At 39.7% G+C, this 27,701-nt stretch overlaps 1 long non-coding RNA gene across 1 annotated transcript in view; it reads left to right on the top strand.

The window, feature by feature from the left end:
- LOC123792968 (uncharacterized) overlaps window positions 1-27,701 on the top strand; it is a 35,895-nt gene that overhangs the window by 4,016 nt on the left and 4,178 nt on the right. The window contains exon 2 of the long non-coding RNA XR_006779830.2: window positions 15,709-15,750. This is a non-coding gene — a long non-coding RNA (uncharacterized LOC123792968). The remainder of the gene's footprint in view (window positions 1-15,708; window positions 15,751-27,701) is intronic.

Below are 27,701 nucleotides of genomic sequence, written 5' to 3'. Positions count from 1 at the left end.
AAGGCGGTGAAATAACTCCATGCTGGCAATAACCTATGAATTGGTGGAGATATTTTAAAGTAGGAAGGATATTTTAAAGTAGGAAGTAGGAATGATTTTTTGTTTTTTGTTTTCCCTTCTTGTCTCGTTTTCTCTTGCTCTCAGACCTCTGCTATTTGTTCATGTTGTGGCGCTTTGCTCCATTGTAGTGACTTTCATGATGGATCAAAGTCTCATTTAGGTATTGGAACAATCTAAACCATGAGATTTCCAGCGTGCGCACTAGGGTCTCCTGGGAGATTGTAGAGTTGTGAAATCGGCATCTGAAAATCCATCCATCCATTTATCTCTTCTTAATCAATGAACGCTTAAACTGAAACCATTAGCATGTGGAAGGATTATAACGCTTTTTGACAGCTCCAGGAGAAGAGTGAGTAGGTATTCAATAGATGTCATTGAGCTACTAATACACAACTTGACAAGGTTAAATGCCCTACGTGAAGTATTTAACATATGTTATAGCATAATACTTAGACTTCATTATTATCCTTGTGGTTTTGAAATAGAAATATACATATATATATATATATTCTTTATTCACTATTCATTTAACAAATTTATTTTTTAAATGATTATGTTCTTGATGAATTTAACATCTAGTGGAGAAAATAGGCTTACAAACATACAACTGCAAAACCCTGTGTAAGTATATAAAGAACTGAGAAACACCACTGCAGAGGGGAGGAAGAGCAGCACCTGAGGGCAGAGGTGGGGATGGGTGGGGAAGGGGCTTCCAGACAATCAGAGAAGCTCCCCACAAACAGGGTGCCTGATGACGACACAGTGAAGTGTATCTGCTCTATTGCAAATTTCTCTACCTTTTTCAGATGAGAGTTCCATTATTTTACAATGACAAATTTTACTTTGTTTTTCTGCCTCATAGTGACATAAGTGACAGAACCTTGAATTGTGAAGCAGGAGTTAGGTGGTTTTTTTTTTTTTATGTGATACTGAATAATTTTATTATTATTATTATGTTCAATTAGCGAGCATATAGTACATCATTAGTTTTTGATGGAGTGTTCAACGATTCATTAGTTGCGTTTAACACCCAGTGCTCATCCCAACATGTGCCCTCTTAACTGGATTTGCTGGATTTGCTACTGATAATGCCTGTGGGCAAAATCTCTTAAGTGTTTGGGGCTGGAGTTTCCTCACCTATGAAGTAAGGCAGATCTACCAATTCATCCAGAATAGTATCCTTTTTGAAGTTCAGACACTACAGAGCCTTCCCATAGTGGCCTCTGTTTCGACCTTTACCGTCCTTCTGTTAAGAGTCATTACCCAGAAACCACAGTCCAGAAGCAAGACACTGCAACTAGGCATCAAGGGAACTCAGCCTACAGGGGAAAATTTTCATCTCACTTTATTTTTACCAAAGTCAAAAGATCATCCCATTTAGCGGCAGGATTTCCTCACTTAAATATAGCCTAGGACAGACTACCGAAGACTTGACAAATCAGGTTAATGATGAAAGAAAGAGTCTCACCAAATGCCTCAATCTAGCATTCCTGGGTTCACAAATGAAGAACAATGAGTTTCATCCAACATTTAATAAATATCCCAAACTTTTCCTATCTAGAAACAAAACCAAATTAAAAAAAAAACAACAACAAACATTTTTGTATAGACATAATTTGGAAGCATATCAAATTCTTAATTTTAGAATTAAGATTTTTTTAAGAAATCAGCTTTTTTGTTATGTTTCATTTTATTGTGCCTGGGAATGCATTTGTGTATGTAGTTATGAAGTCAAGTAGAGAGAGAAAGAGAGAGAAACAGAGGTGGGAAGAGGCTATCTGTTACGTTGTGTTCCCCAGAGTTTAGTGTAGGTCTGCAGCTTAAAGATCAAAATCATTTTTAAGATTTTATGAGAAAATGAGAAGAAAGAAAGGGAAGAGCATTTATTTATCACATTGGTACACTTAGCCTCTGACACTGGATTTTTTTTGGTTTCAAAACATTTTTTTTATATTTGTTTCATTTTTTGATGTTAATGAAAATATCTCATTATGTTTTATGAACGTATATGGCAGTTCACACACATTGCATCTTAATAAACAAAGCAATACACATTCACTTTAAAATCCACAGAAGACTCTAACTGGCTTTTACAAAATGAATGTTTTTCCTCACTGCGGGTTGAAATTGATATTTTACTTCTCTGCAACTAAGCATGTGATAGTTGTGGTGACATGGTAACTCCACAGAAGGGTCATCTACTGGCTCTTACGATGCTCTTCCAGATTTAACTGTTCCTTAAAAGGGCACTGCTGCAGGATTAAGCCCCAAATACTCAACATGGTGCATCTGAAGAGTTGTCCTAATCATGATATCAGAGTCACAGACCTTGTGACCCTCATCCAAAGCCACCGTATCAAACATCTGTGTTTACTCATTATTGGGTAACACTCTCGTGAGAATCTCTGGGATTTTCCACCTAACCTCTGCTACTTTAAATATGGCTAGCCCACCTTCATACTGCACTGTGATTGGCATATAAAAGCCAATGGAAAGTGCCATCAAGCACCAAAAAGAACTGTCACCAACAACTTCCTGTTTGGTGTGACTGTGACTCCTGACCATTGATTAAGAACTCAAAGCCTTCGCTGTATCAGAAGCAGGTGTGTCTCTAAGTTTGAGTATCTCTCCATCTCTTGGCTCCCCTTTGGTGTCCCTTCTTGCCTCCCCACCCCCACAGCTTTGGCTTTACTTGCTCAGGCTGTGACTGTTGCTTCAAGGGGGCCCATTTTTATCTGGCTGTAAGGCCAAGCAAACTAATCTTGCAAAACAGTTCTGCAACATGTTTTAGCCTCTTCCTGCTTGGAGTTTATATATTAACAACCTGCAAAGCCTTTGAAGCTGAGCTTTTGCACAAAGCTGCACCCAGAATGTGCTGCTAAGTTGCCACCCCATGTCACCTCCCTGTCACCTAACCCACACGACAGTAAGTAACCTACAGTTAGAATTTTAGGTTGCTTTCTTCCTTCAGCTAAAGTAAAATACCAGACTGGTGTGTAAAAAAATGTGGTTTGGCTGTCTGGTAGTATGAACCATGGCGTTGTTGGCTATGGAGATCCTGCTGCAAATCCTTTAGGACATTTGTCTCTTCTACATTTCATCTGTTCTCTCTTGAATACTTTCTGCCCCCCAGCACATCATTTCTGCATAACTGGAGAAGTAATGATATTTGAACCAACGAACGGCCATGCTGTTTAGTTCCCTCATCTGGAGGCTGGTACAGAGGGAAAAGTCAAGCTAATCCTGAGCTCTGCCCTGTCAGTTCCCGTCCTTCAACCCACCGTCCAACAGCTCACCCTGACCCATTTCTTAAGCAACATGGCAAGAGAGAGCAGGAAACCCTCCTTTGTTTGTCTGTCATTCATTCATTTGGGGTAAACTGCAGACCTCCTAGCTGCAAAGCACTGAGTTGCACTGTGAGGCTCATGAAGGACCAGAATATCTCCTGCTCTGAGAGGGTCGCCTCTGCTCACGCGATTCCAGCATGCCCCCAGCCCCCCGCCCTGACTTACAATCTAATAGACAAGTTGCAGAATGGCCTTTCTCCTTTAGAAATCTCTACTGAATTATAAAAACTGGAGGAATTGGAATTTAGCACCTTTTCTAGATTTGCTTTCTTTTGTCCCCCTAAACACCCCTCAAGTGGCAACCAAACCATACTGTTTAGCATCTCCTGAACCCAGCTTGCCCTTGCCAGCCTGCACAACTCATCAAAGGACTGCCATCTACACCCAGCACCCTACTCTGCCCCTTATCATTGGGAAACACATCCTTCTTTTTCAAAGGTATATTTCAGGGGTGCCTGGGTGGCTCAGTCGTTAAGCGTCTGCCTTTGCCCAGGGTGTGATCCCAGCGTTCTGGGATCAAGCCCCACATCAGGCTCCACTGCTGGAAGCTTGCTTCTTCCTCTCCCACTCCCCCTGCTTGTGTTCCCTCTCTTGCTGGCTGTCTCTCACTCTGTCAAATAAATAAATAAATAAAATCTTTTAAAAAAAAGGTATATTTCAAATATGTCTTCCTTTCATCTGGATAAAATTTTCTTTTGCTTGTGGACTCAGAGAAAATGATAGAGAAAACAATAAACTTTGGAGTCCAAAGGATCTCTTTCTGCTTTTGGGCTCTACTGCTTAGGAACTATATCCCATGGGAAAAGTTACTGGGGCTCTCTGGCCTCAGTTTCCTCACCTGCAAAAAGGGAGATGATGATACCGCGAGAGAATGATGGCTTTTTGATGGGAGTCATTCACATAAATGATCTAGCACTCAGCATCTGGCACTTAGTGGGCACTCACCAAATATTAGTCAGTATTCCTTCTTGGAAACCTCCACTATGAAATTTCTGTTTCAATAGCTGTTTGCAGGATTATATCCTGCATTAGATTCCAAGTCACTTAAGAATAGGCACTATGACTTATTGGTGGGGGGTTCCCTGCAGCCTCACACCATGCTTCGTTCCTATCAGGTGCTCAGGCACTTTGGATACACCAATGCGTTACTGTAAAAATAGAAATGATCATAGGTCTGTGAAGAGCCGGGCTCAGTGGGTGAAAAGCAGGACTGGGTGCAAAGCCCAGTTTCTTGAAAGCCTTTGCTGAGCTTGGCAAAGTTCTTAAGGGTAGGATAGTGGCAGGAAGAAAGTGGCGGTCTCTGTGCGCAGGCTCATATTATTTAGGGCCCCAGGGTGACCTCTCACTGGGATCATGAACAGATGAATCAGGAGAAGAGAGAACAGAGATGGGGCCAGCTGTTCTCAGATCCTGAGACATTCCAAACATGAGGGAGAGACTCAGTTTTTCCTGATTAGTCTTTGGTGATTTATTCTTTGGACACCATTTAAAAGGAGCATTTTAAAGTAAATTAATTGAACTCCCATGACCTTTTACCCTACTTGTATCATCAAAAGCAACTAGATCTTGAAATTAAAAAAAAATACTTGATTTATTTTCTGTGACTTATAAACTACTGAGGAATGTCAGTCTTTTTAAAGTTATAAATAAAAACTCCAGCCTTTCCAGCAGCAAGTTGAAATATCCCAAGTTTGAAACATCCCAATTTTAGCAAATGAGTGTTGAGTGAGGGGTGTCATACACATGGATGAATGGTGAATGCATAAACTAAGACACACAAAAACGAGAAAGTATTAGCCGTCTTTAAAACAGTCATTTCCCCTTTCACCATACTGACCTGATAATATTCTTGAGTTCACCTGTCTCCAGCAATACTTGAGTAAATTCTCATTAGTACAAGCCAGCGTTTTCCAAAGTGCCAGTAGCAGTCTATTAGGGAGTTACAAAACCAATTTGGTGTTTTGTTTGTTTGTTTTTATTAATGGAATGGAGTAGTATAGAGAATAAAATGGAATAGAAAGTATCTGAATGTGTCGCTCAGTAAGGATGAATTTTATTTTATAAAGCTTCCAGTTGCATTTTATATATGCATTATGAAATGTATTTATGCATGTAGTGAGTTGGGGTGTATGATGTAATCTTCACTGTGGACATATCTCAAAGATGTTGGAAGCTGCTGCATCTGTCTGGCTTCATGGTGCTTTGTTTACAAATTGTTTGGTGATAGTGTTAAAACTCTGGCCAATGAGATGTCAAGGGAGGTCTGGTGGGAAAGATAGGGTTTGGGAAAAGATTCTTCACTCAAACTATGGTGGAGTTACTGTCCTTTCTTTCGTTGGATATTGTATCTATATGTGCTTTCTAGAACTGTGGTGCCATCTTGCAACCACAAAGGGAGCTCATATGAGATCACGTTGAACGTAGCAAAGTGGAAGGAAGATGGAGGGAATCTGAGTCTTAGATTTACTGTTCAGCTGTAAAATTAAATACTTCTGGAAATAGTCTACCTTTTGGCTTGTTACATGAGATTGTAAACCCCCTATCTGTTTAAAGCCTTGAGTTAGTATTTTGTGACTCATAGCTGAAAGAACCCTAAAGGATAAAGAAAGCTTATGTTAGGAAGTGCAGGTAAATCAAACACCGGTGTTGAGGTGTGGCAGAAAGAAAGCGTGGGAAGGTCTTGGGGGTCAGATCATGAAGGATGTTGAATTTTAGGACCAAACATTGATATGGAGACCGTACAGGCTTGTAGTTATGAGTATAGACTCCAGAATAGACTGTCCGGGCTCAAATCTGTGTCCTACTTATTAGCTGGGTTGCCTTGGGAAAGTAATTGTTTTGAGCAGTGGTTTGGAATATTAATCGGGTGCCATTGTCCAGAGTGGATTGAAGCCTGAGAGAAATTGGAGGCGGTGAAACTGAGAAGAAGGCTGTGGTGAGAAGCCAGCAGTGAGCCATGAGGGATGTGCTCTGGATGTGGAAAGAAAACCCACAGGAAGGAGGCACTAAATCAGGAGAACTTGATGGGTTACATATGGGAGACGGGGCTGGGGAAGGACTCCAGTCTGGTGCTGATTTCAGTGCTGGAATCCTCATGTGGGGGAGGGATGTGTGTGTGGTGGGGTGGGAGTCAGGAGTGGGCAGCGAGTAGCTTCTCATGATCCCCTTTAGGGGACGGCACCATATGTACTTTTAATTTCCTCTTCCCAAGCCTCATTTTATGGATGGTGTGCCGAAGTTCTGAGAAGTTAAGATCTTCTCCTGAATGATATAGTAAATGGCAGAGCTCAGATGAAATCCCAGGCCATTTTAACTTCCAATCTCTTGAGAGTTATCCAGGATCAGGACAAGAAATAGGGAAATCATTAAGAGGTGAACAGGTTTTAGTGAGAAGACAGAGTTTAAACTATAGATCCATAATACAGATAAGTAAATAAAGGAGGGAGAGTGAATGGGGCTTGAAGACAGATCTTTCTAAAATGTTGTTTTGGGGGGGGGCACCTGGGTGGCACAGTCGTTAAGCGTCTGCCTTCAGCTCAGGGTGTGATCCCGGCGTTATGGGATCGAGCCCCACATCAGGCTCCTCCACTATGAGCCTGCTTCTTCCTCTCCCACTCCCCCTGCTTGTGTTCCCTCTCTCGCTGGCTGTCTCTATCTCTGTCAAATAAATAAATAAAATCTTTAAAAAAAATAAAAATAAAAAATAAAATGTTTTTTTTTTTAATTGGGAAAAAAGTCAGGTGAGAAAACAGAGATGACTATTAGTGGAGACAGAGCGTGAGGAATGGTTGTGAGGAGAATAGATGTAGTGAGCTCCAACGGAGAGCGTGCAGTGAGAGATGGGGCCTCTGATGTCACCGCTTGAGAGATAAAGGGACTTAGGGGCTGAAAAAAGGGTACCAAATACAATAATAAGTGGTTTCCTGGTGGCTTTGAAGCAAGAAATCCCAATAAGCTGGGCAAACATATGTGCTAGATTATAGGATACAGGAGTGAGTGGAGAGAGATTGTGGACCATTAATGAAAAGTCAGTATGGAAAGTAAAGATTTGACATGAAAGGGAAGATCTTTCCTTGTTTAGAATTTAAAAAAAAGAAATGATCTGAAAGTACTTTAGAAAAGGGGAATGACTGATGGAACAGAAATCTAGAGAAAGATGGTGGGAGGGAAGGAGCAAGAGAGACAGAGGAAGAGGAGGAAGAAGAGGAAGAGGAGATAGAAGGAGGAGGAAGAGGAGGGAGGGAGAAGGAGGAGGAGGAGGAGGAGGAAGTTGTCCCTAGAAAATAGGGAGAAATTTATTTGTGTATCAACTGCTTTGTAATTTAAAAGAGGTGAGTATGAATAAAAGAAGTGTGGAGTAGTATCTAGGGGTCAGGAGAAATTACAGGCTGCGACTTGATCCTGTAACACCTAATGCCTTCAAGAGAAGGTGAGGAGAAAATAGATACTCAGCAGGGGATGTGGAGTTTGCAACCAATGACTTAAGAAAATGCCACAAGGGTATAGTGACGCAACACTGAAGTGATGTCAGCATCCACTCTCTGCAGCAAGTTCTGATGTTGTTGGCGGAAAGAGCTCAGGATTCCAGTCATGACTCTGCTGTAATTAGTCGGAAAATCTTATTCTTTAAAAATATGTAAATACTTAAATATTCATTCATTCATTCATTCATTCATTCTGTTAAGGGACTTAGTTTCTTTTATTTATATAACAGAACACGTTGCCCACAGCTCCGCACTGTTTTGTTGTGGGAATTCACTAAGAAGACACAGATGCTGATGACGAAGATGAAGATGATGATGACGGCAACAAATCACAGCAAGAGTAATAGTAATAGCGTCTGAAAATTATTTGGCTCTTTCTGTGGTGGGCCCCTTGGTGTTCTAGCTTTCTACGTATGTTAACTCATTTAACCCTCCCTTCAGTTCTATGAGATTCTTAAAATTGCCCCCTTCCCCCTCCGGTTTATAGAAGAAACTCAGATATAGTGAATTTTGTTGCCTAATTTTAACAACTAAAAAGTGACAGAGCCAGGATTCAGCCTCAGTAGCCTGGCTCCAGATAAAGAATTTTGGAAATATAAAGCCTTCTATTTTGCCAAGTTATTATTACAAAAGAAATAAATGATTATATTCTTAAAACACAGGCTGAAGAATTTTCAACAAAGGACATTTTTAAATTAATTAATTTATTTTGATTACCTAACGTATCTGTTTTCCTAATCCCATTAGCTCTTGATGACATTGCATTTCCGTGATTCTGTTTGCTTCGCCCATCTTTCTGTGGCTTCCTAAGGAAGCCAAGCCTCTGATGGTGTTTCGCGGTTTCGTACCTTCGAGCAGCAGCATCGTTGCTCGGGTAGGATGCGCCCGTCTGATGGATCGCTCCGAAGCCCCAGGTATAGCCGCTGCCGCCTGGAACTCCCCGGCCGACGCTGAGCCACTGGGTGTATCAGGCCAAGATGACAGAATTGAAAGGAATATAGCTATTCAAAAGCTAGAAAACATTCTTTACCCTATCATAAAAATGTGGAATCAAATTTTAAGCGGATTTCCTCCGAGTGTCACTTTAATGACTTGTGCCTCAAGTAGTCACTGAGCACGATTCCCAGCAAACTGTGCTGGGTGCGTGATATTTTCACCAAGAGCTGTAAACACCAACGCGGACTCCAGACGGTTCATCAAGCCTCGTAAGGCTGCTCCAAAGAGCCCCCCGGACCTGGTAGGACATCATTTCTTTCAATACGGCGGCGGCTGTAGAAGCTTGTTTGTCGTGTCTTCAAACCCAATTGGCCGCAGCTCGGAGTTGCTAAAGCTACCTGAGAATTTAATCAAAGAAAGGTTACAGAAGTGAAGGCGGGGTGACATCCTCTGTTAGCATCGGCGAAGAAAGCCCCAGAAACACAGCAGCATCCCTGTGTGGCCCGTGACTCCCTCAGGGGCGGGGCGGGGCCGGGAGAGAGTCCACAAACGGTGAGCTGGGGGCTCTGGGTCCCTGGGTTTTGGGACTCCTGTAAGTGCCGTCAGGAGATGTGCTTTTTCAGTTTCCTCGTGTCCCATCATTCACGCCCCCCCGCCCCCCCGGCTGGATGTTCTACGGGGGAGCGAGAGCATGTCGGGATTCAGAACAGCTCTTTCTCTTTCTAGCCCGGCTCCTCTGTTTTTAAGGGAAGCTGCAGTCACAAGACAGAAGTTATTGATTTAGAGCCGCAGGAACTAGAGGGTACACAGTAAAAAGCGTGTCGAATCCAGGCAGCTAGGCCAGCGAGGCTGACATCGGCCTACGCAGCGGTCTTGGAGATGGGTTAGGCACCTCGTGCTGTGTCTTCGGTGAGAGGACAATTCAGGCCCAACTGGAAGCAAGTCGACTGCAACCCCAAAGGGTCCCCGTGGTCTGATCACAGGGCCCGACTCTCCAGGTAGCCGTGCTGCCTCCCGCCTAGGGTTTAGTCGGCTTCTGTAACACATTTGTTTGAAATCTATTTCCACACTTTTTGCCTAGGGTTGACTGCACATTTTTGTCAAAAAAAAAAAAGAAAAAAAAAAAGAAAGAAAGAAAAGAAAAACGAAAAAAGAAATATTACATCAGATTTGGCAAAAAAAAAATATCTCTAATGTGAGACAGGCTGTAAACATACAAAGGATTTGATCTTAGCTCTGGCAGATCTTACTCAGAATTGGTGGGAATGCTATGGGCTTGCTCTTTTTGGTATTTCAGGGGTTCTGCTGACTTTTCTTAGATGTTAGATTTCCTTAGATGTCAGCTAATTTTAGATAAGGAGTATACTTAGGAATGCCATGTGTTTTCATGCTCTGAAATTCAGGCTAAGCTTGGTGTGTAATGTATTCTGTATAATGTATTTACGCTCTATTTCTGCCCCTACCCCCAGACTTCTGCAATGGCCGTGGGCCCAAAGAGTTGAAGTTGTGACTAAAAGCTCTGACTTTCACCTTGTTTTCATACAGAATATGCCAGATCCTACTTCGAGGCTGGATAGACTTTAAGTTGTTCCAACCCTAAAATGGATCTTCTAAAATGTTCTAGTCTTATTTTTTGTTAGTAAAAAATCTGAAGTAAACACATATTTGTACAACAGCCTCTCTTTTTTTTTCCTTCTATAATTTAGTGCTTTTGCTTTTCAGCATTATTATTATTTTAAGTTCCCTTTGAAGGCAGAGGCTTATCTTGGTTATTAATGTCTCCTTGGTTAAAAAAAAATATTAATCAGATTGTGGCACTTCTCTGCTTAAAACAATTTGTTGGTTTCTCATTACACTGGGTAAAACAACTAGTTCTGTCCATGGGTCTAAGGACCTCCGTGATGTAGACTTTGCCTCATTGGAGGCTACAGTCCTGGTCCATTGGTCTCCATTCAAGCAGGCCTCTTTAAAGTTCCGCAAGCTCTTTCCCACCTCAGGCTCTTCACACTTGCTTGTCCCTCAATCTGGAATGCTCTTTTCCAAGGATGACCACCTCTTATTCGAATGTTGCATCTTCAGCTATGTCTTCTCCAACTATCATATTTAACTAGATCACTTCCGGCCTTCCACAAGCCCCATCCCCATTTCTGTATTCAGCAGCAATTTTGTTTCCTTAGAGTGCTATCACAGTTCATTTAGTTTCTTGTTTATTGCCTGTCTTCTCCACTTAGTCATCAGCTCTATGAGGTCAGGAACCATATGCCTATGAGATTCCTGGAGCTGAACAGAGTCCATGCACACCGTGGGGAATCAACAACTAATCTTTGAATGAATACATGTGCCTGGGGGGGTTCATGATGATAAATGTGCCACATATTTATCACCTTCAATGTAGCAGGTTAGAAAAACAACATGAAGAAGGTGACTTGAGTCCAGATTATAGAAGCCCTCAATAGTATTCCGTAGTAGGTCACCAGCAGTAAACCGTTTTTGAGTGGGGGACTGATGTCACCTGGCCTGTGTTTTAGAAAGATTGATCTGGCAAAAAAATATAGCCTGCTTGGTTGTAGTAGAAAAATAGCCTTGGGGAGAACGACAGTAGGGAGAGGATTGACAGTAAGGGAGGGGCTGTAGATCTGGGTCAGAGTTGCCTGAAAACTGATAAACTAAAGCAGGTAGATAAGAGAAAATTCCTTTTGATGGCTGCTTCATTCAAAATACTGTTTTGGGAAGGTTGTTAGGGAAAACGGAATAAAAAGTTTCTTCCTGCCCCAACTCTTCATCCTGAGGGTTACTTTCAAAGACACAGCTTGATAATTTGGCATCCTTGGATATTTTGTTCTTTACTGGGTCTTCAGGTCAAGTCTGCGGTAAGAAAGTTAAACAGTTGTTTTGTTGTTGCTGTTGTCTTTGAGATCTTCTGTATCTTCCAATACAGAGCCATATTAATTGAGATGCATTTGATTTTGGAATGCTTTTTTTATGGAGTATTGGGGGAAAAGAGGGCTAGGCTGCATTCCTTTGGGAATAGCAGTCTCAGTAGATGGAATATAGGATTTTAAGTCGGGTCTCTGAGGCTTGGGCCCTGGCTCTAGCCTGCACTAGCTGACTAAAATTGGACAAGCCATTTAACCCCTCAGAACCCCATTTTCTGATCTACAAAATGGAAATAAATCATACCCTAACTCACAGTAAGTACTTTAAAACTCTAAGCTGCTCCGCAAACCCCAGTGACTGGGATTCACGAACACTGTGCAGCTCCATCTAGTTACACGTCAACATTTTAATTTCTGTTTATCCAGAAATCAGTGAAATGGGATTTGTGGATATGAAGGATAAGGAGAAAGAAAAGGAGAAAGAGAACAGTGCGTCCAGATAATGGAAGAGCTATGGTACAGGGTTCATGGGGTGCACATCTTCCTTTATAAATAAAATCATCAGGAAATGAGCAGCAACCAGACATAAATTATCAAATACTGTAATTTGTAAACCTGTTTGTTTTTTCTTTAGTGAATTTGTGAGGGCATGGTGGGTAGCGAAGGAGGCAGGGGTTTTTCTGTCATGCTGTCACTGCTATTGACAACACTATTATCACTGTAAGGCAATAGTTTCTGAACTCTGTTGAGTCAGGGACTCTTCGGAGTCTCTAATAAGAGGGAAAGACGTTAGAAAAATTCCCATGTACATCTTTGCCTCCAATTGTGCTTATAAATCACCTGAAACCTGTCTAGACAGGTGGCCATTCCTGGACCCCAGGTTAAGAGATCTAGCCATAAGACGGCAATTGAATTTTCTCTTCATATTTCAGTCTGTTTTCTGTTTTGCTTTGCTTTGTTTGGTTTTAATTTAATTTTCAGTGGGATTGTTCCCTTGGTTCATAAGCATCATGAATGCCTGGCATCATGTTAGGAACTTCCTCAATCTTTAACCCTTTTAGTCCTTTCAGTAATCCTACTGGGTAATGGGGTTTATTGTTGTTTACATGGCATTGGCTAAATGACCAAGCCAAATGTTTTGGATTGCTCATGGGTGAACCTGGGGAGCCTGAGAATGCATTCTCTCGGAAGACCATTAGCTAACTTATGCTTTCGCCACAGAGCAAAATGTATCCCTTAGGCGAGGCTGTCCTTTTCTATCTGGGGTACACCACGGCACCAACCCTGGAAAAGTCCACGCAAAGTAAAGGAAGAACTATTATGCCTAGAGTACTCTCACATCTGGGGTATCTTACAATATGTCAGACCACCGTTTGAACCCAAGGAGTTTGTGTGTGTATGTATTTTAAAAAATACAAAGAGTTCTGCTATTCAAATATTCAAGTTGGAAGAACAACAGAATGCCTAAGTTTTCTTGAGATCAGAACAAATTTCTGAAAGATTTGCTTTTCTAGGTCATTAGAATTTCTATTCCTGACCTATAGAAGAGATGTAAATATCTATGTTTATTCTGGTACCTCTTACAATAATAGATGTTTAACTCTGATAACACCTGTAATCAATTCTCAGGAAGCAAGCTGTTTCTAGAACATCAGAAAGTGCACAGGTATTCTTTAAGCTAAGTGTATAAATGGTTGAAATGTTAAAATTGAGGGATTCTGCATTTTTGATTAATGCCGATATTTGAAGCAACTTTACAGAAGTGTATACAAATGAAAACGTGATTTATCTGGGTAAAATCAAAGTATTTATCAATAAAGTCCTCTGAGATGCTCAGAGGAAACGCATTGTAGAGGTATAAAATATCATTATTATGATTATCATCACCATTAACAGTTAGCCTAGTACTTAACGATTTTCTTCAAGTAGCTTTATTGGTATTGTTGGCATTGACTTTTTTTGTCTTGGTTGCAATTAGGGCATTACAAACTGCTGATTTGTGTTAACTCGGAATAAAAAGAAAACAAACCAACCAAGTACTACCAAATCAGAAACTCTTCAAGAGGAGCAAATTTTTCATGCCTCAAGGATACTTTCATATTTATTTCTAAATGTACCATTTCATATAAATTAACATCCCAGAAAGGAAAGTTGGTCATATCAGAGAAAAACAGAAATTATGCTAGATCTCCTAATGTGAAATAACTCTAGGTAGTTATGGGTAATGACCATAGTTCAGGTTGCATTAAATTTGAATTTCAGTAAATCGTGTCAATAGAAATGACATTATCTTGTTCAAAGTCAGAAAACCCAGTGACTCTGAAATTGGTTTTCTGGAATGTGTCCATATGGTTAGTTAATGTGATTTGGTACTATCTGGGTGGTGTTCTGGAAAGCAAACTTGCTTTTTCTGCAAAGAAAAAACAGATTCCAAATACTTGCCTAGTTCTTTTACTGCACATTGATACTTTGTTCTACTTTCAATCCTTTATGGACATAGACATTTTGAACGATGGCATATTTAGATAAAGTGATAGTATCCTGAAAGAATGATTATACCACCTAGTGAAAATCCAACTTGGAAAAAAAAAAAGGAAATGGTCAGCAATATAAAGTCAGGGAATATGACTTAGAGGAAAATTTTTAGTCACACACACATAGAAAGAAAGAAAGAAAGAAAGAAAGAAAGAAAGAAAGAAAGAAAGAAAGAAAGAAAGAAAGAAGAAAGAAAGGAAGAAAGAAAGAGAAAAAGAAAGAAAAAGAAAGAAAGAAAGAAAGAAAGAAAGAAAGAAAGAAAGAAAGAAAGAAAGAAAAGAAAGATCCTATTAGTTACAAACTGATTTAAAAAAAAAACTGTTAGGAGAAATACAAAATAATTATAGAATGTTCCAAGTGTTACAAAGAACTCCCTTGTTATCAGGTCTTGGAGGGATTATTTTACTACTTAGAAACTGAATTACAAGACTTGGCAAGTGGGGGGGGGGGGAAGACTTGGCAAATGGAGAGTATTGATAAACTAAAATTTCAAAATAAACAAAATTTTAAGGGGAAAATACTCCTTTAATTAAAAAATTACTTTATAAAAACTTCTAAAAATAAACCAAAAACAACAACAACAAAATTCTACCATTTCTACCTTGGAAAATAAAACCAGTTTAATCAAGAGTTTCTTTGATAATTGAAATGTCCAAAAATATCTAAGGGTCATTATTTTTAAAAAATTTAAAAAATTAAAAATAAATTTAATGTTTAAGACAATAGATCTATGACAGCATTTTTTTTCAAATTGAAATATTCTGGTATTTTCTTCAGTGTGTGCTAGTTCTATGAGAATTTTTTCTTATTTTGTGTTTTCATTTCACTGAATTAAACAACATATATGTATTGTGGGCCAGATCACCTGAAGCTGCTGTATAGACCTGGGTCTCTATTTGTGTTCCTATTGTATCAATGCTGAGTTAGTATTTAATTCTTAATGATTTTTGTCCAGTTTAACGTCAAAACAACATTTGTCTTAAGATAGCCATTGAGATGGATTTCTTTTGCCAGTTTTAATGACAGAAATGTTCTTAAGTTATATAAGGAATTGAGATTTTTGATTGGACACCATAAAAGTGCAATTGGGTACTTATTGTTTCAGAGTAGTGTGGAAAATAATAGGAGTGGTCTTATCACATAAATAAATAATGTTTTTGCTATGTGGAGGCAAAATGATATCATGGAGTCCCATGCAAAAGATGGTTTTACCATAATTGTTTAGAGAGAAGTAATGGGAATTTTGGACCTTCCCTTGGCACATAGGGCAGAAGTTCAACTGAAAAGAGCCTGTGCAGAACCACTTAGCCTCATACTCACAATATTTAGGCTGTGAGCAAATGTCAGGTGTGGATCTTTTTGCTTGTGAACAACAAGCTTGTAAAAGTTCAATAGAAATAAATGCAGAAGCAAATATAAGTGAAAGATTTTTAAAATTCACTGATATTCTTTTTTTGACATTTATTTTAGGGTTCACTGTTGAATTTTATTGATAATGGATTGATGGTAAAGGTAAGTTCATCACCAAAATTGTCCCTTTTGAGGGTGGCAGTACAATACTGAAGCTTGAGGAAGAATGATAGGAATTAAACTTAATTTAGACTCACTCGGAGAACAAACTGTCAAAGTTGTTTGAAATAAACAAGCATCCTTAATAATAGCATCTTTTCCTTCCTTCATTCCTTTGTTCCTTTGTTCAGTCATTCCTCCCTCCTTCCCTTTCCCCCTCCTTCCTTCCCTCTCTCCCCATCTCTTTTCTCTTTCTTTCTCTCTTTCCTACCCCTTTGTCCTGAAGCTGAGAAAAGCAAGATAACACACAGTTGTAAATTCTGAATAATCAAGATGTGAATCATCAAACTAAGAGAATTTCTAACACAAATGTAAAATATGTTTTATTTTTCCTTGAGTGTTTAAGTATTAAGAATGGTTTGAGTTTCAGGACATTGGGCCACTGTTTTGGTCTTTGTTTTTCCTACTGATTTATTCAGATTCTGCTCATGTAAAGACTCAGAAAGTTGATATGAAATTAGAATTCATAACTTTTCAAAGATCCAGGTGTTTTTGGAAACAAGTTCCACTGGAAAAATTAAGTCTTTAAAGACATAAATTCAGTTCAGTTCAATAAATAATATTTGGGATCTTACTATGTGCAAGACACAACACTAAGCCCTGGGGGTAAAAAGATAAGTTGGATGTTATTTCAGTGCTGAGGAACTTAGAATCTAGTGTGGGAAACTAGCAGGGAAGGTGAAAATATTTTCCAAATTTTTAAAAATGTATTTGTGTATTTTGTGCTAATCTACTCTTGTCTTTTACTACTTTTTATAAAAGCCTTCTAGCATTTTTTTAACTAGAGTTTTAAGCTTATGAAACAGATATTTCTATGTTCTCTAATTTCACAAAGTGAGAGGAGAGGTATCGTTATTACATATATTTTTTGCAAGATGAAAATATCCTCAGGCTGGGACTAATGGTTAATAGCGAAAGCAAAATAAGTAAAAAGTGAAACACTGATGAAAGAGGGACTGAACGTCACACAGACACATTAGCTGGTGTTGAATGACAAATGATAACAGTGTTGGCTTGGTTTCAGGGATAGTGGCAGGGGGTAGAAATGAGGAGCCCAGATAGCCATGGGTGGCGTGAGTCACTAAGGAGATTTTCCTGAAACTTTTCTTTTTCTTTGCATTAAAAATAAATACATAAACCCAAATAGTGCAGATTTTAAAAAAGAGAGAAAAGTATAAGCCTTAAAATAACATAGTCTTTAATTACTTTGCTTTGATTAAAAAAAAAACGCTCAGTATTAATAGAAGGAGGACTATTTAAGTCATGCTTAAGAAAACAGGACACATGACTTAGTACAACAGCTATTCAGATCCAAAACAAAACAAACAAAGAACAATAAAAAAAAAATACTACCTTCCTGCAATGTCTACTTATGCAATAAGATGTGTATAAGGGCAAGAATATTTGTGAGGTGGGTGATAGAATGACAGTGGTGAGCCAAGAATGTCCTCTTTAGATCTGAGTTCATAAATTGTCTTGATAGATGCTAGTATCATGGGGAAGACATCTGTGGTCAAATAAGTTTCAAGGACATTGAGATAAATAACTAAACTTGTTTACTGTAGGACTTACTTTAGACTTTACTATGCCGATGTGGCCTGTAACTGGCCAGGAGAGGACTATATTACCAACATTCCCAAATGCATTCAACTATAGAATACTTTTAGAAGAGCTCCCAGGGGAAATAGATCCTTGGGACATAGTTTTAGAAATTTCTATGTTAGTACTAAGCATGTAGAAATCACCATTACTGACCTTCATTTTAAGAGAGAAGAAATGAAGCCAAATTAATTATCTCTTGGGTCCAACATGGAGTTAGGGTGTATATATTGTCTTGATATGTGTTGTCTGGTTTATCTTGATCTCTGTGATGTATCATAGCTCTTCCCTGGCCACCTACCCCACCGTTGTTCCCAACTGGTAGATTAGGAAACAGTATCCGAGAGGATAAATAGAGGGTCTTGGTAAACTGGTAAGATTTAGGCAGGGATTACAATTTACAGATGTTTTAAAGCTTAATTTTGGAAAACAAATTACAACTGAAATAAGTCACAGAAGACACAGATTGGATCACATGACCAATTCATTGCTAAATCCAAGGGGCATCTACCTGTGAAGCTCTGGTAGCACAGATGATGAAGAAGATGTGGCTCCTTCTTAGGAACTTAAAATTTGGTGGGAAAGGCAGACCCATGAACAAGTAATCTCAATGCAATATGGTAAAGTGATTAAAAGATGTACATACATCTCTTTGCTTTTGTTCACGCTATTATCTCTCCTCTAAGTACAGTAAACCGGAGCCCTCATCAGCACCCTTTCACACATATCAGATGTTTTAAGATTGAATTCCAATGCATGTTGTCTGGGAAACATTTTCTAGACACGTTGCCTCCCGCCTAGTTGGAAATAATTATTCTCTACACTATGTTCCCATTATGTTAAATTTACCATTGTTTAAAAGTCATTAATAACCTAAACTAGAGCATTAAGAAAATTTTTGAGATTTAATTTTCTAAGTAATCTTTATACCCACTATGGGGCTTGAACTTACAATCCCGTGATCAAGAATAACATGTCTTACTGACTGAGCCAGCCAGGCAGCCCCATGAAAATTTTTAGAGGCAAAAAAAGGGTAGAATGTTCTTCCTATTTGATTTAATTTTATTTATTTATTTTGTAATTTTATTTTGTATTTTTTTCCCTCCCTCTGTTTTCTCATTAAGTCATAGAATATGAGAACAAGTCAGAGGAAATAGGGCATGGCCTATCTAGCTCATTAGGAAACCCATAAGAGCCTTCTCACGAACTAATAGTCCAGTTCGATTACCAGGCAATTTTAGCAATTACGGAGAGAAAATGAAGGCTAAAAGGAAGTCCCTTACAGAGCCTTTAGCACCAGTCTTTTTTGAAATCTTGAGTTGTAGACAAGTCCCAGAGTGTCTGAGTCAAGCCTGGGAAAAATAAGATTATTTTAATCATTAATAATTAAATCAGCAAGAATAAAGGCATTTACTTCCATCAAATCTTGTTCAGACTTTGTGGACTTTGAAAGAGATTTAAATATATGAAAGGATCTTTCTTATCTGTTTATCATTTGAAATTAGTTGGTTATTTGAAGAGGAAAAAGCAGTTGAAGTAGGAAATCATAACAGCACTACACGTGACCCTTACACATTTAGGATGATGGCAAGCCTAGTTATTTGGGGTTCATAAATTATCCAAACTACATAATGCAAGACAAGTTTAAAAATGTAAATATGTGGCCTCATATTTTTAGCCTTTAAAAAGCGGGTAGAAATGTCTCAGGGTAAGTACAGGGATAAATACATAACCAATTTTCTTTCAAAGAAAACATTTCAGGACTAGAAAGGTTTGTCAAACCTGTAACCGTTCTGGATCTCCTTAAGCCAGATTTTAAATCTAGATAATCTCTGAGAGAAGTATTTAAAGCAGGGGTGAGCCCATTTTTCCTGCCAAGAGTCAGACAGTGGATGCAGGCTCTGTCGGCACCACAGTCTTTCTAGCAACTATTTAATTCTGCCATTGCGGGGCCAAGATAGCCATAGATCACACATAAATGCATGTGCCTGGTCGTATGCAATAAAACTTTATTTATTACAAAAGCAGGCAGTGGGCCTGGTGCAAAGCAGCGACACTGCTATACATCAAAATGCCCCGTGGGAAGTAACCGAACGTAGGAGTAGACGACTTTGGGTTTGTGTGCTCAGAGGGGCAGTCTCCCCCTTCTGAGAAATGCTCACCCTGCACTCGCCCGTGGTACAGGGTTTGGGCTTGCACACTCTCATCTGATTGACAGTCTTCTTTTCTTGAGTCAACTCTCTTTCATTGAGTCAATAAATTGGTCTTTGGCCTAGGGTGGTGTGAGCTGTACTTCTGTGTCTTGCTCCTATGGAGATCTTGCCCGTACAAATGAACAGGCACCAACATACAGAGTCGGAGATGAGGCTGGAAAGGGGGTGGGAATAGCAGTTGCTTCTGGGTTTAGCTGGTCACGCCAAGGTCAAGACCCCAGACATCTTCCTGGGGGAGGCTTCCTGAGGTTGCACAGCTGGTTAAAGGAGAGACCCTCCCAGATGGAGGTGATTGTAGAGGAATCATCTTTCCCTTGTAGAATCCCCCAAAGAGCTCTCCGGATAATGCCACTCTTGGGGAGCTATTTGGCATGTTTGCCCTACGTCCAGACCACAGGTTGTAAACTTGATCACTTCTCCATGCTGTGCTGGAATTTACACGAGCTTACCTATTGTCCAAGTGTCATAAACATCCTAATCCCTTCGGAAAGCTTTTGTAAAGAAGAATATTTTGTTTCTCATAATAATCATTGGTCCCCTTGCACAGTCCTGAGAAGTGTGGTCTTTGGAAAAATTTCAGCAAAAAGGAGCAGAAGGCCCCTCAGATGCGCCTGTTTCTTCTTGTCATTTAAATCATTGTCTGCTCCTACCTGCTGGGAGTCCTCATCCTCTCTCCTGTGTGGGTGTATTTCTGTTTCAAGTGAAGCTTTGAGCAATCGGAGTCCCTCCGTGATTGCAGGAATATTGTGACTGCATTATGCCCGGGTGGACCCCCAAATAGGATATTCTTGGTCAACATTCACCCATTCCTACATGCACACAGCTCAGCACACGGTGTGTTTATTGAAACTGTGGTTTGTCAAACTGCAGTGAAGCTGATGTTGGCTATTTCACTGGGCACTCCCACTGAAAACAGAAACTGCGGGCCGACAGCACGGCGACAAGTGACTAATAGGCATCCAAGATGGTGACTAAAGGCAAGTGGCAATACAAGCTGGAAAGAGCTCCAATTATTTGTAGGTCTTCTGTATGATTATTTAAACTTGTTCCAGTTAATGAGATATGTCAATGCTGATTGGGTTCGTGGTTAAAAAAAGAAAAAAAAGATGACAGACCTGAATCTGAATATGAATTGTGCCATGCAATAACAGACGGTGATTTATTAAATGATTTCCGCGTGGGAGTATTAAAATAGGCTTCTTATTTTATCCTTACAACGATCCATCTTGCAACGAGGAAAACCGAGGCTTAGGAAAGTCAGATAACAAGTTCTTGGCCACCCCAGAGGCAAGCGATGCAGCCTGGAACAAAACCCGTGGAGGCGCCAGAAGCAATCCTTACTCCCTGACAAGAATAGATGGATCCTCAACTTACTGACCTTTTCCCAGTGGGAACCAGGGTTATTTTGTCCTCATGAATTTTGCACCTTTGCTGAATGCATTTGCAAATGCGCCATACAGAGTTGATCTGAGAACCCTAATCAATGTTTTATCCTCTAGAGCGGCAGATTCTAATCAGTGGTAATTTCCTACACCCCCTCCCTCTCCAGGGAGAGACCTGTTTGGTTGTCTCCGCAGGGTGGGAGCTGCTACCGGCATGTTGTGCCCCAAGGTGAGCGTTGCCCGTTGCTGCTGAACATCCGACGATGTACAGAACAGTCTTCTCTCAGTAAGGAATTCATCTCCCCAAATGTCAGTAGTGCCAAGTGTGAGAAACCCTATTCTAGACACTCTGGATACGAATACCAAACCCTTGGAAAGATTGAGAACTTGGACAAGCAGTGGTATACATCTCATCTCCTCAGAGAATTTTGTCTTATCTCCAGCGGCTCTCACTTATCAGCCCCTCTAGAACATACCCCCAGCAGGACTAGTCTGGGATGTCCCTGAATATTATCAAAAAGCTAATCTGCTGTGGAAGCAGTGCTCCAGTGCTCGGAGAAGTGAACTTCAGCGCCCCTGTTTCTTCTTTCTTCTTCCATGTTCCTTGGCAGCCATGTTCTTTTTTTCACTCTTACACTGAACACTTTTCTCAGAAACTGGCAACTTCTTAAACTATGCCTCTTCGTTTGAAACACAGCATTTGCTTGTTTAAGTGCTCCATGTAGCCAGAGTTCCAAACGCAGGGCTTTTCACATTTGTTTCTCATCATTTTTGACAATTAGCCTCCCTTATTTCGATAAACATCTCACTCTTAAAGAGTAGTTCTTAAGTACATTTATCTTTTCCTGGGTGGAGTAAAGATTTCCCGTGAACAAGCATTTCACATTTTTCTTTGCAAAATGTTTTTCCAAGTGTTTAACTCTGTGGGTAAACCTACCGGGCAGACAAAAAAAGGATGTTTTGAGAGTTGAAAGTCTTCTCTAAGGTCTTAAATGCTAATTCTTTAGTTTTCACATTAAGAAAAGCCCCCGGCCTCTGAAAACAGTCTTGGCTTAACACTGCGGATACAGCTTCCCTTCAACACAGGCTAATAGCATTCTTGTTGGTAATTATCCAGGAAATAAAATATTTTAACCTATTTCTATGAATACTTGAGTTCGATAGCGTTTCACTATAGGAACGATTTCAGAAAATAAAGACAAAACAAGAAAATGTGAAAATGATTAACTTAAAAATTTTATTAGAAACAAGTTAACAATGGCTGGTGTACTGTTCCTTTCAGCGACCAATAAATTCAATCAAATAATGTAATTTCTAAGTCAAGGAAAAGTATGGAAATAGCTGATTATTTTAAATGAGTTTTAAAAGTCATGGCTGGGTGTGCCCCTAGATTATGAAATTACCATTTTAAGGGCACCCCTACATGGGTGTTTGAGAGACTGCTTCTAAGGCAGAAGGGAGTTGGCTTACCAAGAGACAAAGTACTTGGGATCTACATATAGACAACGAAACCGGCCTACCCACTTCATCCTAACATCATCAAATTAAGACAAAGCCATGATGCTGAGTCTTTCTCCTTCCCAGGTCTTCACTGTCCCCATTTTAGGGGTGACTTTTGTATCTATATTCCTTTTCAAGAGAAAGGAATTCCAACATTCAAAATACTATGTTAACTTGATCTCATTATGAATGGGCACGCAGAACAATACTTGCCTAGGACCTTACCCCCAGAGTTGGCCCTGACAATAACAAGTGAAGGAAATCCCTTTAAGCTCATAAGTTGAGGAGGTTGGTTTAGACTGAGTGGTAATCTTTGGCCCCATTGCCCTGACAGCCGAGAAACAGGGTTCCTATGTTTAAGTTGTGTTCCTCACTAAATCAAGGTTGTAGATGTGTGTGTGTGTGTGTCTATAAAATGTATAGTTGTGTGGCTTAGAGGCAAACTCAGGAAAGAAGTATAATATGTACCAGAGCTGGATATACCATTTATTTGCTCTCCAGGGAACTTCTCATTAAAAACTAATTGTTAATTTTTTCAGTCTACCTTGTAAAACTGCTGCTGCTCCCCCCTCCTCCTGTTCTTCCTCTTCCTTCTCTTCTTTCTTCTTCTTCTTCTTCTTCTTCTTCTTCTTCTTCTTCTTCTTCTTCTTCTTCTTCTTCTTCTTCTTCTTCTTCTTCTTCTTCTTCTCCTCTTCTGCTTCCCCTTACCCTCCCCTTCTTCTTTCCTCCTTGTCCTCCCCCTCCTCCTCCTCCACTTCCTCTTCTTCCTCCTTCTTCTTCTCTTTTTCTTCTCCTTCTTCCTCTTCTTCCTCTTCTTTTCTTTTCTCTTCTTTTCTTTACTTTCTTCTTCTTCTTCTTCTTCTTCTTCTTCTTCTTCTTCTTCTTCTTCTTCTTCTTTCATTGGCAATCAAAGTAAGGAGATTTGAGGATAGATCTAGTCCTTTCCTCCATTGCAGTGTGAATTTTATGAAGAGGTATTTTATAGTCTGGATTTCTTGGTTTGTGATTTTATTGGCTTGCACAGCAGGCTGCTCCTCTCTGGAGAAATTAAGTCTTCAGACTTCTGGTTGGCAAAGTCTTTGAGTCCTTCTGCTGTGCTCCCCTTGGGGGATGGAAATGTCTCAGGTTGGTCTACAATGACTTCTCTCACTAAGCAATGTACTACTGTTCCAGGGGCAACTGCCAACTGGCAACCAGACACGAGTGGTCTGGACAATTAGCAGGCTTCTGTTCAGTCCTTGGTCCTATTGACTGCAAAGCAAGCATGTCACTTGGATGAGATAGGAATTCAGGCATGTGAAGTAACTGGCCTGGATCCAGTGACAACACCAAAGGTAGCTGGGGGCAGTGCTTTAGTTCCCTACCCCAATCTCCATAACATACCCTCCAAACATACCAAATGCATAAAAATCTAAATCAAAACAAACAGTGAGCTTGCTATGCATGCAAATTCAAGACAAACATGTAGTCCTCTTCTTCCAAAATGGATTTTTGCCTGTTAGCTCTTTTTATATAGTAATGCTGAAACTACTCATGATAATAGCTGAGAAGGGAATATTTTCCAGATTAAAAAAGAAAGAAGAATTATGGTTGTTAAGCTTGTTCACTGATCTTTCCTTAGTCATATTCAGCCTTCTTGGATTATGTAACTCCTGAATAAAAATGTTTCCAAAAGTGAAAAATCTACAGAAGTCTTATAGTTTTGAGGGTTATAAGAAGCTGAGCAAACAATTTGACGAGAGACGTCTTGGATAACCAGAAGAGACATTTAGGATTAAACTAGATTATTAACAGATGGTTGGTAAGCATATAGAAAAAGAAGCCATGATTGTTCAGAAATTCCATGGGTTCGTTGAGAACAAATCATACCAAAGAAACACCATTTCCTATTTAAATGAGCTTGGTTGAGTAGTAGATAAAAAAATGCTACAGGTACAGTGTTTTATTTCAGTAGGACACTTGATAGAGTTTCCATTGAGGTGGTTGTTGTATAATAAAAGCAATCATTGGATTTAGAATAAAAAAACTGACCTGATTCTTCTATTTATCAGTTCTATAAGTTTCACAAGTCACACGGTTTTTCAGAAGCTAGGTTTCTTCATCTCTAAAATAAGCATATTTATTCATGTATTTTCAATCTCATTTCAAAATTACTGGTTTCTTGAGAACAAGATTAAGAACTGTGGCTTGGATAAAACTCTAGTTAAATGGATTCACAGTAAGATAAAAAATGAGACTATGTCAATTATGCCTCAATTATTAAAAAAATGATAATTAGGCACAACGACCTTTGGTCGTAGATCAATGTCAAGTTTATATAAGGGTCCTAGTGGGTGTCCCACTCTATTCTAAATTCTATCCTGTTCCATATATTATCAATACATGTTGTAGAAATATAGAAGTGATAATTCTTAAAGCCACACATAAGTATGGGAGGATAGCTTCCAATTATAGAAGCCAATCATCAAAATATTTTACATCTGTAAAACTGAGCTAAAACACAATACCAGGTTTATTGTACATAAACATATTATTATGCACAGACATATTCTTCAAATTATAAAGTATCAGTAACATTATTACAAGATGGGAGGTGACTATAATAACAGTTCAACAAACAAAGCACTGAGGAATGTAATTGAATACAAGCCAAATGTGTGAAAAATTCAGATGATTTTCGGAGTTCTTTTCTTCCTCCACTTGTGCAAATATTTCACTTATTTCAATTAAACAAACACTCATTGAATTTTCCCAGTCCCTGCCCTTGCAAGACTCACTCAGAGATGGAAGGAATTATACTACAATGCAACCCACATTATAATAAAGATATGTAAAAGGGACTGTTGGAGCTGAGAAAAGGCAGAGTGAGACTTTTGCAGGTGTGTGCATATGTTTAGGTGTGGGTGGACTTCGACAGGTCAGTAGAAGCTCTAGAGGCAGGTTACGCTGAGTTGGGCCCTGAGGAATTAATTGGAGTTATCTAGTTGGACCGTGTGGGGAAAGACATCTCAGATAAAGGAGACAATGGCCTGGCAATGAAGGCATGTTTTAGGAATATTAAAAGATTGACATGGCCAAAGCATAGATTGGTGAGTTGTGTTTAGGCAGGTTGCAAAAAGCTTTACAAACAAAATGTTTGAACTTCATCTTGTGGGTGATGGGAAAACATTACAAATTTTAAATAGGTGGAGTCACTAGATTTATGGTTGAGAAAACCAGTTCGAAGAGCTCAGTGCTACACTGACCGAAGCAGGGAAAGATGTTAAGAAGTGGGTGAGTTGGGGCACCTGGGTGACACAGCGGTTAAGCGTCTGCCTTTGGCTCAGGGCGTGATCCTGGCGTTCTGGGATCGAGCCCCACATCAGGCTCTTCTGCTGTGAGCCTGCTTCTTCCTCTCCCACTCCCCCTGCTTGTGTTCCTTCTCTCGCTGGCTGTCTCTATCTCTCTGTCGAATAAATAAATAAAATCTTTAAAAAAAAAAAAGATTATTTAAAAAAAAAAGTGGGTGAGTTGGATGTCTTTGGTCGCAAGGGACAGAAATTTAACGATCTAGTTTGAACATCACAGAGAATTGACTGGATCCTATACCCAAGGGAGATGGGTAAACCGCCCTTACCGGTGGCTCCATAAGGATCAGTGCCGAGTGCCACTTGGATTTTCTCTAACTCTTGCCTTTACTTTTCTTTATGTCAGCTTCCTTCTCCCATACAAGTTTCTTTATTAGGCTTGATCTGTGACTAGAGGCAGCTGTCTTGTTAGAGAGTTTCAAAAATCTTGTGTAAGGACTCCGTTGGCTGGGTTTGGGTCATGTGCTCATCGACAGAAAAATCACTGAGGCCACAGGATGGGATGTTGACAGGCTTGGGGCTCACCTGCCTATCCAATACCTAGTTTCTGCTTCTTAATTGATAACAGAACCCTCAGTTTGTTAGGGATGTAGTGGGCCCAGCATCATGCAATTAGTTTAAGCTAAGCGTTACAATCTTATTCTGTTTTTTCAATCTTATTATTTTATTTTATTTTATTTTATTTTATTTTATTTTGTTGCCGCTGGAGGTATCTTCAAAACCTATTTCATTCCAATGTGATTCTTGTGTTGTAGGAGTTTCTAAAAACTCATTGCCTGCCCCCCCCCATTGGCTCTTTTGGTGAAAGGGGTTGGACTTGAAAGGGGGCCGCTTTCCTCCTGCTTTTCTTCTTAGCCTTAGAACAGATATAATGCTTTGAGCCATAGTAGCCAACTAGTGACCATGAATTGCTATTTATGTGGAAATGCCAAGGGAATTGCCATAACTATAGGTCTTAATTTTTTGAGCCACTATAATTAATGGAGCTACTACGTACCTCCAGCATTCTTGTTGTGTGAGAAAAACAAACTTGGTTTCCTTAAGCTACTATTAAACAGTTTTGGTTACTTGCAGCCAAATGCCTTTCTGAGTGTTATGCAGTACTTCTAGTCGAATACTGTGACCAGGGAGCTAAGGTCAAGCAAGAAATTGGCATCTGCTATTCAAACACATATACAATAGGGTGGGACCCTTTCCACCAAAGGAGAGAGCGGGTATATCATAGAAACAGTCACTATGCAAATCACTGTAAATGGGACAGACACCCCAATCGGAATTTGCCGCAGGAATATTGGGATGAATGATGGCCTTAATCCAGCCATAGATTCTGGACAGGGACCGAGGAAAGGGGGCTAGAGAGAAAAGGGAGTTTACGAGGGGCACGCACAAGAGGGGAAATCAAAGGGACCTAATGTAGTTTAGGTGTGTAGTGGCTTAGTGGTAAAGAACACATGAAAGTAGAGGACAGTGATGACAGAAAACTAGAAGCAGGTGACATTTTAGTCAGCAGTGATGGAAGCATATTATCAAATTTAAGGAATGTTAAAGAATCTGCTCTCTCTCTCATTGTCATTGTCGTCTAGATACCAAGTTATTATCTCTCCTCCAAATCTCACTTTTAACAAGATATAAGTAATTCACAAAGAAGTATACATTATTACGAGATAAAATAAGTGCAAAAAATCAATAAAAATTAAAGCAAAGGGGAAATCAGCACAGAACAATAAAAGGAAATGTACATAGAACATGCCTGACATATATGACCTGTATGCATGCTTGGGCAGACCAGTAGGGAGAGTTGAGTAAGGTTTGGTGAGGAGGGACTCCTAAATAATGATTTATATTTTCCATCA

Source organism: Ursus americanus, chromosome 11, assembly GCF_024610735.1.
Source record: "Ursus americanus isolate L20-20 chromosome 11, mUrsAme1.1.p, whole genome shotgun sequence".
Lineage (NCBI taxonomy): Eukaryota > Metazoa > Chordata > Mammalia > Carnivora > Ursidae > Ursus > Ursus americanus.
This window is presented reverse-complemented; position numbering and strand designations above follow the sequence as displayed.